This window comes from Uranotaenia lowii, chromosome 3 (assembly GCF_029784155.1).
Source record: "Uranotaenia lowii strain MFRU-FL chromosome 3, ASM2978415v1, whole genome shotgun sequence".
In the NCBI taxonomy this organism is placed as follows: domain Eukaryota; kingdom Metazoa; phylum Arthropoda; class Insecta; order Diptera; family Culicidae; genus Uranotaenia; species Uranotaenia lowii.
In genome coordinates, this window is record NC_073693.1 from 369,425,579 (window position 1) to 369,440,583 (window position 15,005).

At 37.0% G+C, this 15,005-nt stretch overlaps 2 protein-coding genes across 13 annotated transcripts in view; one reads left to right on the forward strand and one right to left on the reverse strand.

Annotated features, from left to right (window-relative positions):
* LOC129754383 (1-phosphatidylinositol 4,5-bisphosphate phosphodiesterase-like) overlaps nt 1-7,842 on the reverse strand; it is a 114,961-nt gene extending 107,119 nt beyond the window's left edge. The window contains exon 1 of one of the 2 annotated variants that reach the window (XM_055750432.1): nt 6,468-7,842. The gene's annotated coding sequence lies outside the window, so the exon portion shown is untranslated. The remainder of the gene's footprint in view (nt 1-6,467) is intronic. The other variant, XM_055750431.1, reaches the window with a different exon arrangement.
* The window catches only part of LOC129754380 (uncharacterized protein CG43867-like), a 691,811-nt gene that overhangs the window by 460,760 nt on the left and 216,046 nt on the right, over nt 1-15,005 (forward strand). The window lies entirely within an intron of this gene.

Sequence of the window (15,005 nt, forward strand, 5' to 3'; positions counted from 1 at the left end):
GAAGAAAGAGTCCTCCGTGCGAACTGTTAGTTTACGTCCTGATAGGTAGCTCCGGAACCAGTCAAGAAGAGTTCCACAGAAACCCAGGCGTTCGAGCTTTCCAATGGCAATATCGTGGTTGACTTTGTCGAATGCCGCAGACAAATCGGTGTAAATAGCGTCAGTTCTTCGCAGCAAAACTTTCGTGCACGTAAGAAGTAAACGTCAGAAGATTAGTTGTCGTGGAGCGCTTGGGCAAGAATCCGTGTTGATTTTCGGAAAAAATATTCTTACGGGACAAGAAAATCGGATCCAAGACCACCAATTCGAATAGTTTGGCTACTGCGCATAATGCCGAGATTCCCCGGTAGTTGTTGACATCTCTCCTGTTACCTTTTTTATACACCGGAAACATGTAGGCCTCCTTCCATAGTGAGGGGAAGATGGCTCTGTCAAGCGAAGCTTGGAAAATAAGCCTAACAGGAGTCAGCAAAACGGGCATGAAACGTTTAATAAAAGTAGCAGGTATTCCGTCCAGACCCGTAGAGAAAGAATTTTCCAGGTTATACAGGTTGATTTATTTTAAAGGTTGCAGTTTCAGTGACACGTAATAGTCAAAAATATTTTCTGTGTACATAAGTGAAAGCCATTTAAACTGAAAAATTTTGGAAGAAGATTATGGTGTGGCAAGCCATATGTGAATACGGTAAAATGTCTCGTCCGTTCATAATCACAAATACAATGAATGGCAAAATGGATGCATTAAGTGGTATGAAGTCAACAAGGACCCATGTTTACCGAAAGACTTTAACTTAACCACCAAACTATTCCTTAGGCTTTGGGTTTTGACGAAGCCAAATCTTAGGGAAATACATCAAATTAACTGACAGTGTTGAAAAATTCAAGAAAGATTGGCTTAAAGTGGTAAAAATGGTCGTGCGGTAGCTGATTTGAAAGGAATTTGAAACTGGGACAGATATGATCGCCAGGCAATAGCTATGCCACGACACACCAAATCCCATTTTCTTGATGATTTTGTGTGTTTATGAAAAAGTGAAATGTAAGAAGTTTTAATTTACGAATATTCATATGAATTATACAAGAATTCTATATAGGAGCGAGTCCTGTTCGCTACCTTAAATTCACGAAGCCATGCTAATATAAGTATTTCAACATCAAAAGAATGTCTGAATAATGTTAACGGTAACGAATTTTTATATTTAAAAAATCTCGCTCTTAGCTATACACACTTTTGGCGGGACATTTCAGCTTCAGGCATGAAAAAGCATTTTCCAAAAAAAACGCTGCCTCTATCGTGTGACGAAAGTGTAGGAGTAGTCAGAGCTGTTGGGTGTTTTTAAATCAATGATTTACCTGCAGCCAAATAGAAAAAAAGGAACAACAGGAAAAAAAGTTGTTGTTTTGTGTTCTGTGTTCTATCAAATGGCCTGGAGGGCATCGTCGTCGTCGTCGTCGTCAGGCGGAAGGCATTTGCTTTATGCTGCAAAAAGGCGCTGTATGTACTGTAGTTGAGCTCAGAGAAAAATGATTTGACGTCATCCTAGCCAACGACGACGTCCCCCACTTCCCCTTTTTTCCTATTAACACAACACGTCATTTCCATATACCTAGTAGTGGCATTTGATGGGGATACAAAACAAGCTCATTGCTGCTTCTCTTCTGGGCGAAGGAGCTGCAAAGCTGCTATTGGAAATTGACGTTAAGCTCGTGTAAACCATTAATATGAAAGCTTTTAAAATTCTATTATACTCGCGAGGAGTTTCTGTATTGTGGATAAATGTGTTCCACGGGTCTAGCAGGGGTCTATCAACAATCTGTGGCAGTCGAAGAATGTGTTCTCGTTGAATGATGATGGAGACAAATGCGGAGGTGCTAAAACGAAGTGACTGCTTTGAATGTAATTACATTTTTTTTAATTTAAAAAAAACTGGCATGAGTTTTATTTGGAAATGTGTTAAATAACTTGAAATTTGAGAAGCCATTTGAAAAAATTACGAGGTGGTTCAATTGTGGATTTCGGTAAACTGGACTGGTCAAGAAAAAACTTGAGTGACGAATACGATTTTTGATTTAGGGTATGCGCAAGGCAAATCCAAAAAACTCTAAGAATTTTTTTGTATGGCGACCGTCAAAATTTACAAAGCCAGAAATACAATTATGCACAAGCCCTCTTATGCCCCTTATTTGTTTTTACCCATAAAAGTTTCAGGAGTTGATTTTAAACGCTTAACTAAAATTTCTGTATCTGCTTCAGAATCTTGTAGACCTGTCTTGTAGATGATTTTCATTCAATTTTCAAGATCATGAACACAAAAAGATAAAAAGGGCTATACAAACCTTTTCAATCAATCAACCGTAAAAGTTGTTAGAACTTTAAGTTTATTTGCACCTACAGTACCGTTCATAATTGTAATAATTGTATAGAAATTGGAGGCGCGCGCTTTGTCACTTCGACTTTGAACTTTCATAACTTTTTACTCTGATGATATTTTTTGATAATTTTTTTTTGCGTAAGATAGATCAACTATCACACTATTTTATCACAAAATTCGAGCTTTCTGATGTTTTTGTGGCTTGATATCTTAAAAATGCGATTTCTATAGAATTTTGGACGAATGTTTCCATAGGGAAATCATATTTTATGTTCAACAACCAGTAAATCTATTTCAATCAAAAAATGAAACGAGTATCGTGAGATTTCGATTTCAAATGGATTATTTATTCTATTTTTCCATTTCTTTATTGCTTTTGTCAGACATTTTTGAAGTGGGGACGGTAGATTTTCCCTTTGATTTCTCAGGGAATTTTCAACTTCAACTTATTGCTCGAATCGTCCAAAATTTTGAAAAAAGTTCATGGCACTATTAGTAAGGCATCTTTCAATGATTTTTGTGTGTAATTTATGTTGCAACATACGCGATCCGAATTTATCAAAAATATATATTTATTCCAGAAAAAAACAAGTACTTTTCCCAACTTTTCATGATCCGAATGCTAAATAAAGCTAAATTGTATTGAATGATGGAGAGAAAATTGAAAAAATGTGTAAACATCAAGTATGTATAAAGCCGTTCCCACTTACCTCAGGTAGGATTTGGAGACAAAATTTTAGATTTTTGCAAATTAACTCTAAACTGGTTGTTATGGAAGTAAGCATTGTTTCAATAGGAGGCGGAATAGCTGCGCTGCTGCCAACTGTGAACTTTTCAATATTGGGTGACAAAATTGTAAACAATGGAAATAAGATTTAGTCAGTTTTAAATGGATTGATTTTTCATTTATAGTTTTCTCGTATTACGAATAAAGGCTTCATGCTTCCAGCTGAAGATAAAAACTTTTATTTGCCCTTTAAAATGCGGAGAGAAATTCATGAAAATTTTAAGACTTCAAAGGTAAGTATTTTGCTGATGAAAAAGTTCAATTAAAAAACGCATGTAGATGGTTGAAATGGTGATAGAAGTACAGATTAAGATCCGAACTATGCGTCCATTAATGTGTTTGTTTCTATTTCTTCGTATTTTTAGCAAAAATAGGTGTATAAACATCCTTTCAAAACATCTAGTGAGAGCAAAATTCATTGGGCGGCATGCATATAGCTCATCAGTAAAAAGTTCCATGAGCCTGGAATTGCGATTTAATTATTCGGAAGATCGGAGAAGTTCTGCTTGGAACCAATCAGACAATGATTTACGAAGCATCTTATTTATTTTATTTACATAGTATTCCGTCTCACGACAGAACTTGACGAACATAATTCCTAAAATTCACTCGGTCCATGGCAACCATTCTCCAATTTCTCGGGCATCCCACGTTCGCCAGATCACGCTCCACTTGGTCTAACCATCTCGTTCGTTGCGCCCCCGCTCGTCTTGTTCCTACCGGATTCGTAGCGAACACTTGTTTTGCAGGACAGTCGTCCGGCATTCTCGCAACATGTCCCGTCCAGCGTATCCGGCCAGCCTTCACCGTCTTCTGGATACTGGGTTCGCCGTAGAGTCGCACGAGCTCGTGGTTCATCCTTCGCCTCCACACTCCGTTCTCCTGTACGCCGCCAAAGATGGTTCTTAACACTCGTCGCTCAAATACTCCGAGTGTACGCAGGTCCTCCTCGAGCAATATCCATGTCTCGTGCCCGTAGAGAACAACCGGTCTAATAAGCGTCGTATACAGGTTACACTTCGTGCGAGGGCTAAGTCTTCTCGACCACAGTTGCTTGTACAGTCCATAGTAGGCACGACTTCCGCTGATAATTCGCCTCCGGATCTCACGGCTGGTGTCATTGTCTGCGGTCACCAGTGAGCCGAGATAGACAAAGTCTTCGACCATCTCCAGCTCGTCGCCGTCGATCGTGACCTTGTTATTACGAAACATCAACTTCCTCGAAATTTTGCGGGGAACAATCCAGCATCAAGCAGTTAAAAATTACGAAAATGCTATTCAATTCCAAACAACGTTTGAGTGTTTTCTTATGACTTGTTGTGCGATAATTAATTGTTATAATACTTTTTAGCCGAAGTCAGTATACGCTTTATTATGATAAACAGAAAATCTTCCCTTCGGAACTCACACAAAAAAAATGCCATTAAAGATCGGAAGCTCAGATTGGTACACGAAATTGAATGTTATTTTGCAAATAAAACAATGAAAATCTAAGAGTCTTCAGCAATCATCAAATGAAAGTAAATAAAAAAAAAATTCCAATGGACTTTTTTTGATTATTTATTTAAATCGGATATTTTTCTAGATTTGGTAATTTTTTTGATTATCAAGTCCTTTTTTCAAACACCGATATTGTCCGGAATCTTGACTGACGGAAATTTGTGCTGGGGAACGATCCGCCTTAGGATTTACACCCTGCGACCACCATTTCACCTCCTTCAGGTGAAAGCCACAACAAAAGAGAAGTCCAATGCTACCTTTTCGATGTGTTTAGCTTGCTCCTGAAACAAAACGTTCTTAGTTTGAAGGACGTTTTTGAAGGCAATAGTGAATTAATTATTTTTTAAATAAGGTATTTTTGAATAAAACCATTCTTGGCGTCGATTTTGGTAGTGAATGTTTTCCAAAATATTTTGTTTCAAATGAGATATCACTATTTAAAAAATTACAGTTTTAAACAGCACAAAAATATCACAATTTTAAACAAGCGATGAAAGCTTGACAAACACCATAACCAAGCAGCAAAATAAGAGATATAAGAAAACATATTAATAAAACTTTGATCTATTTACCATTTTATCCTGAACATAATAAATATTGTTTAAAAACGATTTAAAATTTCAGTTTTTATAACAACTTTGTTTATGTTTCACTTCACCCAAAATCACTGTCAGATGTTGTGCTTCCATCGCATATGTAGAGTTTTTCGTAAAGAACCAGTTAGTTTACGAGACATTTGCGACTGAAAAAGATGCACATCAACTCCACATCGTAGTTTAAAATAGAAAATTAACAAAAAGTCACCATAAATATCCGATATTGTCGGAACCGTATCTCTTATTGGAGTTATTGGATAGATTACCTACAAATAAATTTAACATTCTGCATTAAAAGTTTGAAAAAAATAGTTCACAGTATTTTTTTAATAGCCACCGTCCCCACTTACCCCGGTGTACCTTATTCAATTTCTTATTGAAATCATCGTTTGAAATCATATCAAATATGCATAAAAACCATGGAAAGAACATGAAAAAAAGAAAAAAAAGTGAAGTACGAAAACGGCAGGCAAATTAAATGAGAACGACTCAAAAATGCTATGTTTCGAGTTTCGCAACATGTAGAAAGCGAATTAATATAAGGAAATAAAAAAATGAAAGAATATGTACTGCAGTTACTTTGAGCAGCACTGTAATGATGATAATGTTCTCATTTCCATGAATTTACACATTCAGAGCATATGGTCATCGCACCTCCATCCAACAAGATACAAGTTCATATGGAGGTACGTTTTTTGTTTACTTTTTTTCAACCGTAATCTCGGGACAAATTCTTGCGGTGAGCAATTTTCAAATAAAAGCTGTTTACACTCTGATAGCAGCCAACCCATATTAAATTAAGACGAGAGAAAAAAAAACACGGTGGTCCCCGATCGACAATTTCTGCGTATTATTCCACTTTCCGTAATGTGTAAACATCGTGCGTCTATTTATTAGCTTAATCTTTGGCTAAAAATGCGATAGGGCTTCGAATAATCCAGTAAATTTGCAGCGCCAAAGCGCGATGTGAATCATACAATCGCGAAAAAAACACATCCGAGTTAGCAAAGGAGAAAAAAAACAACGCGAGTGAGGAAAACCGGCACATTTGTTTACCTTCCTCGACTCGTTTTTTTCTTCTCCTCATAAGTTTAGCGATCTTTGCCGCGGTGTTTTTGGGGTGGAATTTTATCGGGCGGGTGAGAAGTTTTTCTTGCCCCGCGAGAGGGGGTGTTAAACGGAATCAGCGAGAGTAAATATTTGTAAACTTACCTTGAAATAGCTTAAATAGCGCGCGTTCAAGAGAGAAAGATTGAGACTAGCTGGCCACTGGTTTGATCCGCTGCAAAACCCTTTGAATGGGTTTTCGGGGGGTTGTCGTCTATTATTCACAGCTTCCTATCGAACGAGCGATTTTTCATACAAACTTGAATGGGAAATGCCAAGACCTGATTGGTTTGGAGTAGTAGTTGTTATAATAGTGGGTGGGTGGCAGCAGGCGATGAATCGCTCAAACACCTCACTGGCAATAACAACAATAATGAATCACTTTTCAATTAAGTTCTTCCCAAATTTCACACTCTCCCCTGTCACAGGCTGCTTGGATCGACGACAGTGACAGTACTCTCAGCTGAACTCAGCTCAGCAAAACCACTGAATGGGCGAATTTTCACCTCCACCAATGTGCTTCCGGCACACACTGTCGCAATTCACAGACTGCTGTGCTGTGGTGGAAAAACGAACACCCAGGAAAAACGCTGCTTCTTCGTAATTTTTCGGCTCACTCTTCTTCTGATGGTGACCGAAGGCGCTTTCTTCTCAGATTTTCCCTCTCGCACAATTCATTCAGTAGAGTTTATCTTCGACGGCGATGGCGCGGCACACATACGCGGAACAGGCACACATTCAAACATATTTCCATTCAGTTTGAGGGTCGCCCAACCACAATTTGCCAGGAGCTTCTGCTTGCCTGTTTTGCTTGTTAACTATTACTGGGCGAAAGAAAACTCACACTCCCGAATATTGCATACCTACCTATCGCAATTCGGAAAATACAGCAATTTTCTTGCGCTCTTCCTTGTTTCTGTGGCAAATTTTCCTCTTTTTTTGGTCAGCAAATGCCGATTGATTGCTACCTTGACTAATATTAAATGCACTTCACAATTGCCGTGCGATGACTGCATCTAGCAACCCTTGAAATCCATCATGCAGAAATGCTTCCTCCAAGTTCGGCTACTTCGATTCCGGCAGATTGGATATTGGAATGAGCTGGTCTTCTTGCTGCTTCACGGACATTTTGCAGTATCTTCCCTGGACAGCAGCAGAAGCTAGCGATATGGCTGCAAATCGGCTCACTCCGAAGATTTTCTATTCTTAAATGCTAAACTAAAACCCCAGTCCCGTTTAAAACTAGAACTTGTGCTAAACAAACAATATCCACTGATATTCTAGAACTTCACAAGATTCCGAGGTTGGCTTTATGCTGCTACAAAACTGAAGAGATTTATTTTTTCCACTTCTCTTCTAGGTAGGTACTGGGCTAGGTTTGTTGGCTGTTCGGGTTGGTGTCCAAGAGCCAGAGCCAGAGCACACAGTACAAAAGTTAGCCCAGGTCTGATTCGGATCGACTTCTCCACGACGACGGCGGCGACGATGGACTGCTCCGGGACGCGTATCGACGACACATTCGAGTCGAGCGAGGGCCTTGCTCGCTCGCCGCTCACTCGATAGTTTGCTCAGACTCACTACGGTTCCGTTCCGACTCCGAGTGCAAAACATCAGCTTAGTCTGACAGGTTCGCCTAGTACCATACCAGCACCATCATCAGCCAGCAGAACGGGGTAGATGAGATGCTTTACAGTCGTATGCAAATTGTCAATTCATGGAATCTTAGTTCAAGACTTGAAGATAAAAATGTATGTAAAAATGAACGAATATTATCAGGTTAACAATATTTAATGTTTGTTTCTTGCAGCTTCAGCAGCTCCTGGCGAATTGTAGAATTATTTGAAGCAAGTATTGATGTTACTGGTATAGTCAGTTATGGGCTTACGAGCACGCTCCGCCACGTCATTTGTTGCTTAATACCACCTAAAATATTTGTTTTCTACAGCAGCTTTCATTCTTAAGCCATGTTCTAGAATTTTGAGACAGAAAGCCATTGTAGATTTTCACGAATGTGAGTCTCAAAACATTCCACCACCTCGGTGTATGCGGCATTATTTTGCGCGCGCGGAGCTTATTACCTTGCATGCTGTTCGAAGATAGCAATGACGTCACTAGTTTACATAGAAACAAGTTGTTTACTCGTGGGAGTAGCCTACTGTTGTATTTGTTTATAAAATATTCGGAAACTTCTTGAAATTTCCGTTTTTTTAACTTCTCTAATGTGCGATCGTCCATCTCAAGTTTTGTTAACAGACTGACGAATCATATCTGATCCCTTTCCACAATTCATAAACGATATAACCGCTTTTATTCTTTCAATGTGTTTCTCACTGTAATATAATCTTCGCCAAGTTCCTACACACTCAACTGGATTTTGTAATATTTTTGTAGAATATATTCACAGATTTCACACTAATATTATTTTCTGTACATTCTCATAATCTTAATGTATTTCTTTCTCCAATGATTGATATTTTCCAACTATTTCCTTATATTCACTACACCTACTTTGTCTTTTTTTACCGTGGCATTCCACTATATTTTCTGCAGTTGCAGTTTTTCCGACGAAACGCGTAAATTGGATATCTTCTACCCGAGCTGACTTTACGAATGGCATTTCTTCCACAGTTAACAACTACAGCTCCACCCTCATAATTATCATCCTAGTCTCAATGCCCAAACCTTCAAAACGTTTATCTTCATCGGGTTCTCAGCTCCTATCATCCAACCTGAAATGAACAAAAAAGAATTAGTAAAAAATATAAGCAACTTTATGGGGTAGATTCGTTCGGTTATGAATGGTTATGAATGATAGGAACGAAAAAGTGTTCAATATTGAGTTAATTTTTTCAAAAATTGATTTGCCTTGAGAAAACTATAAAATTTGAGCTTAGACAGAAACAACCTCAATCACATAGAAATTATCAGTTTCGTATCAGGTTTTTGTGTTTTTTTTTTTCATCATTGATTAATTTTTTAAACTCGAAACGAGATTTAAAAATAATTTTAATTCAATTGAAATGCAGCAAACTGTTCGTAGCATGGAAAACATCTGTCAAATATTCGCGTTCATTTTCATTTTTTTTTTTCACACTGCAAAAACCGCAAAGAGACCGAGAGAACCTAAACTCGGCCTATATTTTGTTTGTTCAGTCTGTGAGCTCAGAGATTGCGCTCTTTTTAGAAACAGGCAGGACGCCACCAAACCAATAATGGCAAGCGAACCGAGCGAGCAAGCAACTGTTGGGATTTTATTGCAGGTTCTATAAACTTTGCCGACCGCGAATTTCCAGTCCGGTTCCAAGAGAGCTGTTGAATGGAGCTTACGAACTGGAAGCGTGATAGTGATGGCGATGGCATGGGCTCTGTAACTGTATGTGCCCTTACTCATCATCTGGCAGAAATCCAGAACACTGTTATTCGCTCCGTATTTCTGAATATAACGAGTGCTGGTTGGAAACAAACATTCTCGCAGAAAAAGTCGTTCCGGCAGCCTTGGGTGTTGTCAGTACGTGTGAAGTGATAAGTGGCATTTTTCTACTCAAGTCTGATAAAGCCATGCTAGTTGAAGTGAGGATTTGTCTATTTCATTGAATTATCATCATGATAGATTTAACAACGAAAAGTACTTGCATCATATTGGTGAATTGAGTTGAAATATGAAACCATTCATCTTCACAATACTTTTCCGAAACATTCGAAATCATAAGGTATGGCAATATGAATGAATTTTCCCCGAAAATTAGCAAACACAACAGCAACACACAATTTTTTTTTCCTTTATTCAGTCTGTTCTCTATTTGAGAGATGAAGAGAGCTAGGCCCACGCTGTTGATGAGACTCAACATTTTATCACACTTCTGGCTCACTCACTTTTTGGATTCTGCTCTCTTTCATCTCAAGTATGCAAATCCTGTATGCGAGTTTTCTATTTTCAAAATGTCTTACACTGAACCCAAATTCACTCTTAAAATACACATGATTTTTCACTTAAAAACAAGGATCCAGTGATTTCCTTCCATTCAAGTGCGACATATACATTTCACTTGGCAGTCACTTAAATTTTAAGTGATTTCATCCACATTCACTTCAGTCATCACTTGAATTTGAAGTGAGAAAATAAATAAAAATATTCACTACCCCATCACTTGAATTTCAAGTGAATGTCGGGTTGTAATTGTGTTTATTTTCAGAGTTCAAAATGGCAAATTCTTAAGAGCGGGGTTTAAAGCTTATGCTGGATTTGGATTTTTCTAATTCTTTACTAGGCGATTTTGGCGGTAGTTTGTGTTAAACGTGATGCTAGAAAAAGTTATTTAAATGTGTTATCCTGTTTCAGCTTGTGGGTTGGACTGGACAGATTTTCTGGTTTGCATCAGGGAAGATTTAGAAGTCGCACTATCCGCAGTAACCGATCTGCCTTGGGATTACGATGGAATTTTCCAATCCATAAATTTATGGCGAAAGCGTAATGTAAGTATTTGAAATCGAAGTGGTGTTCTATAAATGTTCTTTTTTCAAAAAACGCGAGAGATAATTAACTTGAAACTTTAAGAGGCGAATGAACTAAATATTTTAAGCCTCTATAAATCAATCAATCAATCATTCAACTTGAAACTTACTTAGAAATTCAGATAAATTTCACTCGAACGTCATAGTGTAATTCACTTGACCCATCACTTAAAATTCAAATGAAATTACGTATGGCGAGAATTTACTACAGATGTCACTTACTTTTTAAGTGAAAATTATTTTGCGTGTAAAATCCTCGATTTACAAAAGTTTAATGAAATTTCTACAAATCTCGCGTGAGCTTTCATAACGTCGTATGAAACAAAATGTAAACACAGAGTTTTATAACGAAATAATACAAAAACTGACATATGCTAATCGTAACTTCTTTCCATTTAGAATATTTGTAGCCTGGACAAAATATTCTATATGTCAGATACAAATTTTTAAGTTGTTTTAATGACTTTTGCAGCAGTTTTCTGTGAATTCTCGAGATGTTTCATACGATGTAATGAAGGCTCACGCGAGAAAGGATGTTGACCCTTTATTTCATGATTTTTTTATCAATGAATAATCAAGAAACCAAATTTAAAAAAGATTTTTGATATTTTGTATTAAACACTGTTGCAAATTTGATCTTTTATGAAACGAAGGGTTGATTGAGGGCCAAACTTTTTTTTTTGATTTGCATATGAGGCTCTCAGAGCCAAAAAGGTATAAGTGACAAAATCGTCGATTTTGAGTTAATGATGCCAAACGATTCTTCACATTTTAAACTATATTTGATGATTTTTTCAGATTTTTAGAAATTTATTTACATACTTTTACATTCCAGAGCAAAATACAAATTTTCGAAAAATATATGGAAAACTGTCAAACACAACAATTTAAAAGCCTGTTTTCTCGAAATAAGCTTCCATGCACTTATACCCCTTTGGCTCCAAGGGCCTCATATTGAAACTTCCTCATAACTATAACGAGCGGAACAAAAATAACAGCACCATATATTTTGCTACAATTTTTTTAAATTGACAGACGTAAGACGATCACCTCAATTTTCTACTAGGTACAATTTGTTTTAAATTGTTCAAATAGATAATGAAAGCATAAATTTAATTTATTTTGTTGAGCCGCTTTGCCCCAAAAATATGAAAACCAATGATGCGAAATAAAAATAAATTTTCTGTACGGATACGCTGAATAGTGATATTTTCGCTACCAAATTTTAAAACTACCGCTAATTTAACTTAAATAAAGGTGTCCATCACGCCTTCTAATTTGAATCATATTATGATCCATGCTTGCCAAGATGTGTGCAACGACCCTGTCAGGACAATGATAGTAAATCATCATTATCTCACGCACGCACACCGCCGCCGTGACCCATGGGAACCCAGGGTACGGCTAATGAATTCTTATATTTTTATACCAAATGACCATTATGTCAAACGGCTATTATGCCAAAGGCTTTGTGCCACATCAGCACCAACACGTGAAAAGGGTCTATGTTCATTTATGACGTTTCGAGAAAAACGCGTTTGAAAATTTTGCAATATTTCTTAAATCGCTAATTCAAATTCATGAGGAATCTCCCAAGTCTTTATGGTCAAAACGGTGTGTAGGATTATTCTAAATATGTGCTTATCGATTCGACGGTTTTATCATGTAAAAATAGCTCGCAATTGTTTATAGACCCACCTGAAGTATGAAATTCGTCTAAATATTTTATACACCCTTCGCTTTGTACTGTATGTCTCATATATGTGAGTGAGATGGAGATAAAATTTCTACTATTTTTTGACAAAGGCTTATGGTTCTCGCTATAGGATTGAGTGAATAGCTTTCCGCATTCTACCCCTTTAGTGTTTTGCATCTAGACCGTTTGCGTTGTTGTGGAGTAAAGGGTGTATAAAACAATCTGTGTGAGGATAATGTCATTTTATGGCTCTAAAATTTTTTAGATCCTTTACTCAAACTGCATTATAAATCTTACGAAAACTGAAAAACTGAAAACGGTTTTTGTGTTAAGTAGAGCTTATATTGGGCTATTTGAATCCACTGATAACACACCGCCGCCGTGACCCATGGGAACCCAGGGTACGGCTAATGAATTCTTATATTTTTATACCAAATGACCATTATGTCAAACGGCTATTATGCCAAAGGCTTTGTGCCACATCAGCACCAACACGTGAAAAGGGTCTATGTTCATTTATGACGTTTCGAGAAAAACGCGTTTGAAAATTTTGCAATCTTTCTTAAATCGCTAATTCAAATTCATGAGGAATCTCCCAAGTCTTTATGGTCAAAACGGTGTGTAGGATTATTCTAAATATGTGCTTATCGATTCGACGGTTTTATCATGTAAAAATAGCTCGCAATTGTTTATAGACCCACCTGAAGTATGAAATTCGTCTAAATATTTTATACACCCTTCGCTTTGTACTGTATGTCTCATATATGTGAGTGAGATGGAGATACAATTTCTACTATTTTTTGACAAAGGCTTATGGTTCTCGCTATAGGATTGAGTGAATAGCTTTCCGCATTCTACCCCTTTAGTGTTTTGCATCTAGACCGTTTGCGTTGTTGTGGAGTAAAGGGTGTATAAAACAATCTGTGTGAGGATAATGTCATTTTATGGCTCTAAATTTTTTAGATCCTTTACTCAAACTGCATTATAAATCTTACGAAAACTGAAAAACTAAAAACGGTTTTTGTGTTAAGTAGAGCTTATATTGGGCTATTTGAATCCACTGATAACCGGTTTTGTTTACTTTGTCTTTTATACCCTTTTCACATGTTGGTGCTGACATGACTTTAGGCCAAACGGCTTGTGACTGACAGTCACATTTAATCACATCATCCGTCTATTTATTGCAAATATGGATATGTTTTTATTTTTCTTTTTGTTTTTAAGATCATGCCCGCAAAAATGTCAGTCAGAGTAGAAATTTTTGGGAAATGGATGTTATTTGACACATTGAGGCATCATTGGATTCTTTCTTAAAATACGAAACACAAAATTTCTAACGAATTTTTTAAGTTTCCGTTTTTCGAACTTTTTGTCGATCTTCATTTTCTAAGTTTCTCTCAATACATACGTTCAACTTGTACCTGGAATTTAGATGACATACATATTTACGCAAGATTTTAGTAGCTATAAGGCAATATACAAGGAAAGAATAACCGGTTAAAGTGAAGTAATTACATTATCTTTGTGATGCTTAACATAAATATGATATACATATCTATATGAAATATTGAGTTTTCACAAAGTTGCTTGATTTGAACTTGATAAAATTGAATTTTCAATTTAAAAACTCTTGGATATATTCAATGTAAAAGTGTACCTCATCGGAATTTAATGACATAGGCCATTTAATGTCCAAGAAAAAAAATCTTAGGGGAACTGTATTCTTTCAAAGCACCAGCTATCAAAGTTAGCTTTTGTGGAATCAGTTTTCAATCAAGATTCATTAGATCAATTTTTAGGAAAAGTAATATTGCTATACACCCCCCTCATTAAAAAAATATCCCTACGTCTCTGCTATACTCTCACACAGTCTCTTGCTGTTGCAGAATCGAGAAAAATGATGAAAAATCTTTACAAATTGTTTTATTAATGTACTTCAAACTTACCAACCAGACCAATCTCGAGAAATAAACTTTTTCTCAATAATTTTCACTATCACACATCTCATTAATAACTTTTAACATAACTTATTCACCGATCGACGGCCATTCGCGACGAATATCTTTCACTGAATACTGAATACCGTATTTCAAATCTCGCTCGCTCGCTGCTCTGCTAACTTTTTGAGAGCATCTCTCGTTCTCTCGATGTTGTATGAAAACGAACACGCCGCGTGACAATTACCCAGACTGTAGAAATGCACACCTCAAAACGAAAGAAAGTTTTTGATTTACTCACTGTTGCGCTCGTGTCCACGCATCAACGCAAAACTAAGTTCTCGGCATACTCAAACCTAAGTTCGACAACCGAGTTCCAATTTGAACCTTTATACGTAGCTACTCAAAATGCAGCTCGACAGCCGAACTCGCTTAGCACTCTTAGTTCAACATACACAAAAATAGTCTAGTTTTAAATTCATTATGTCGATCTCAGTT